Raw genomic sequence first — 4,214 nt, 5'->3', positions numbered from 1 at the left:
AAAAAAAAAAAAAAAAAATGGAAAAATACAATTTGAGTGTGAGAAGAAATATAAACCTGGAACAAAATGAGCTAGTTTATTAGTTTACATTTTGATACATGGGACATTCTCCTTTGGTCTGCAGATACTTGATAACGGAAGGTCATTTTCTTCTTCAGAGCTGCAGTCATGCTACTTGATCCTGCAGCAAATCATTATACAATATAACATCATAGCTGCAGGTTACAATAATGTCATTTATATGACCAATCTGTAGACAATCATAACAAAATGAACAGAACAGAATGTAAATATTATCAACATTGAGAAAGTAAATGGAAAAATAGTGCTGACATCCAGGGAGCTACATTCTCTAAATTCATTTAGCTGCCATTAGTATAGATGCTTCTCAACTTTTGATGGGGTTAACATCCTGATAGACCTATCCCAAACTGAAAATACTGTCAGTCAGAAAGTGTTGAATACACTGAACCTACTAAACATCGTAGCTCAGCCTATCTTAAACGTGCTCAGATTCCTTACGTTAGCCCGCAGTTGGGCACACAGAACACTGTAGAGTATCAGTTGTTTACCCTCCTGACCACATGGCTGACTGGGAGCTGCCCAGCATGGCAAGAGAGTATTATACAACATATTGCTAACCCTGGAAAAGATCAAAATTCAAAATCCAAAGTATGATTTCTACTGCATACATATCACTTTGACACCATATAAAGTTGAAAAATGGTAAGTTAGAACAACTGTAAGTTGGAGACCATCCATACGCACATCAAAACCCAAGCCTGGTTGATTAGATTTTAGGGTTCCATTCAATGCAGAATTGAGAAGAACTCAGGCCCTGATGTAAAGGATCTGGCTCTAGTGAAGCATGGGATCTGTGTCTTACTGCTCCTTACAGCTGAGTGTCTTCATCACTTCCCAATCGTTCCTACTATGGTTAATTTCAAGCTAACAACATGATGTTAGCTTGAAACAACATGCTGTTGTTAGCTTGAAATTAGCCATACTCAGAACATTTACACAATATATACATCAGGGCTTTTTGTTTTTCCTCTCATAGAGGAGCCAGTTGTTCAATACTTGCCAGCATGGTCCTGGGAAAGTCAAACCTGAATAATTGAAAAAGAGTGTGGAGATGGAGGTTGTGGAAGCTGGTGATGAGACCCTCAGGGCCAGATGGGTTGTGGGGAAGCTAGCGGCATTCTTAGAAGGGGAAATCTGCTAAGACAGGAGTCAGCAAACTGTATCTTAAAGGGCCAAATAGTAAATATCTCACAACTACCCAATTCTGCTGTTATAGCTCAAAAGCAGCCACATACAATACTAAATGAAGACACATGACTGTGTTTCAGTAACACTTTTATCTACCACATTTCTGGCTCCCCATGGCCTCCAAGTGGTGTAGAGGATCCAGAATTTCCTGTCCTATGCAAGGGGACACAAAGGTGATTTATCAGATAGGTGTAAGTTTGGTTTTACAGTAGCCTAAAAACATACAGTTTAATAGTGGCTTGGAACATAACACATAGATTTATTTTCTCATGTAAAATCCTGGAGGCGGCCCATCCAGGGCTGGTAAAGTGTGAGAGACCCTTGCGTGTCTGAGCTTTCCTCTCCTTCATTCCTAAGTGTGGCCCTTGTCCACATGGTCCAAGCTGGCCCCTTGGGGTGCTGCCGTTATGTCCACCACATCCAGCCCCCAGGAAGAGGTAAGCAGAGGAGGTCATCCCTTCTCCACCTCTTAGTAAAGACCCTTCCCAGAAACTGTACACACTTATCTACTTATACTCCATTGGTTAAAACTTAGTCAGCTGACAGTACCCAGCTGGAAAAGAAGTGGTGATGTATAGTCTTCAGCTACAAATTGGGTGTTAATTGGAGGGAAAGATACCAAAGGATAACTGTCTCAGTTGCTGAGAGGGTCTGTGGAGCGGCGGAGTCCCAGGGATGGCCAGGAGTGCCAATTGGCTGCTCCAGCTGGGGATCCACCGCACGGGGCCAGCTTCATAGACCTGCCCAATTGCATAGGCCCCATGCTCAGAAGGGCCCACATTTGATTTTAGTAAAATTCCTACTAATCATATAAAATTTTAATTGTTCTTTACTTAGAATGGCATTAAATAGGCCAGGTGCAGTGGCTCACACCTGTAATCCCAGCACTTTGGGAGGCTGAGGTGGGCAGATCACAAGGTCAGGAGTTTGAGACCAGCCTGACCAACATGGTGAAACCCCGTCTCTATTAAAAATACAAAAATTAGCCAGGCATGGTGGCACACACCTGTAATCCCAGCTACTCAGGAGGCTGAGGCAGGAGAATCACTTGAATCCAAGAGGCGGAGGTTGCAGTGAGCCCAGATTGTGCCATTGCACTCCAGCCTGGGCAACAGAGCGAGACTCCATCTCAAAAAAAAAAAAAAAGACATTAAATAGCAAATAGATAACACCACAAAAGACCAGGTGTGGTGGCTCATGCCTGTAATCCTAGCACTTTGGGAGGCCAAGGTAGGTGGATCACTTGAGGTTAGGAGTTCGAGACCAGCCTGGCCAAGATGGTGAAACCCCGTATCTTCGAAAAATACAAAAATTAGCCAGGTGCGGTGGTGGGCACTTGTAATCCCAGCTACTTGGGAGGCTGAAGCAGGAGAATCACTTGAACCCAGGAGGAGGTGGAGGTTGTAGTGAACCCAGATTGTGCCACTGCACTCCAGCCTCCAGGAGGCAACAGAGCAAGACTCCATCTCAACAACAAAAAAGGAAAACACCACCACAAATGAAGAGAGAAACACCAGAAGAAAGGAAAATGTTTTATATTTTAGGATCTTTTTTCCTGCCTTTTGAACGAGGGATTCTTCATTTTTATTATTTTGCATAGGGCCCTGCAAACGATGTAGCCAGCTTGACAGCACATTATCCCAGGATGCCTCATGGAGCAGTCATACCTCTCAGGTCCACTGCCAGGATCAGATGCCCCTCTCTTCAGTGAGCACAGCAAAGGGCCAGAGGACCCAGGTATATGAAGACCCCTTCACCACCACACAACTTCAGGGATATAGTAAAGGCCATCCTTTACCTAGATACACAGAAGGCATCTTGGGGAGAAGAAAGGAGATCAGACAGAGCTCAGAAATATAGAGCTTGGAGACACTGAATTTTTCTAAGAGTCTATGGAAAGCAGCCACACGAGGGAGTTCAATTCCAAGACTGCAAGGAGAAAAGACATGTCTATTGTTCAAGGCACTCGGCTTCCCCACTACACAGTAGTATGAGGCTGGTAAAGAAGATCCTAATCTTCCTTGCAGATCTGAATGGGGCATGCACATTGCACACCTGCTATTCTTGGATCCAAAGCACTTTCTATCTGAAATACCATTCTTCCTGTTCCCGCCCTCATATCATCTCTACTCCTATAACCCTTGGACATATGGCTAACTTTTCATGTTTCTACACTTAGTTCAGGCTCTCCTCTCCCAGGAGGCCTTCCCTGACACCCCCACTTTCACTCTCCCCTCCTCTGAGCACTTACTCCAACTTGCACACAGAGGAGCAGTCTGAGTGACAGCAGGCATTACATAGGCCATGGGGTCATAGGCCTGGAGTGGAACTCTTTCTGCTTCACATTTATTCCTGGAGCCCGTTCTCCATGTGGAAAATGGGGGCAATAATGCCAGCCTCACCTACCTTACAAAATGTTTTAAAATTTTGTTTTTGAGTAAGTACTATACATAACGCAGTTCATAATTCTATGGATATATCAGGGTACACAGTGAAAAATAGCTCTCCTTCTCTCTTCCCTCCTCCAGGCTCCCAACTGCCTTCCCTGAAGACAATCCCTGTTACAAGTTTCTTTGCCTTTCTTTCTTCATAGATACTCCATGTGTTTTAAAGCAAATAGATTTTATATCAACACCTATGTAGTATTCCAGAAGAGAATGGATAACCTTAATCTAACCATGAGGAAGTATCAGAGAAACCCAAAATGAGGAATATTCTTTTTTTAAAGCATGTATTGGGGGGATAGTGGCATTATCTGAAAGCATCAGTAATCAATATCACAAAAGACAAGAAAGGTTATGGATGTGTTCTAGAATTAGTGGAAATGGTAGATTAAAGTATTCCATCCATGTTAAATTTACCAAAGTTGAAGGGGCATATACATAAAATTTTACACAAGTTCATAAGTCTACTCTGGTTGTATTAGGACTATTCTTTTTTTT

The sequence above is a fragment of the Cebus imitator genome, unplaced genomic scaffold (genome assembly GCF_001604975.1).
Source record: "Cebus imitator isolate Cc_AM_T3 unplaced genomic scaffold, Cebus_imitator-1.0 Scaffold340, whole genome shotgun sequence".
In the NCBI taxonomy this organism is placed as follows: domain Eukaryota; kingdom Metazoa; phylum Chordata; class Mammalia; order Primates; family Cebidae; genus Cebus; species Cebus imitator.
Note: the sequence above shows the minus strand (reverse complement) of the source record.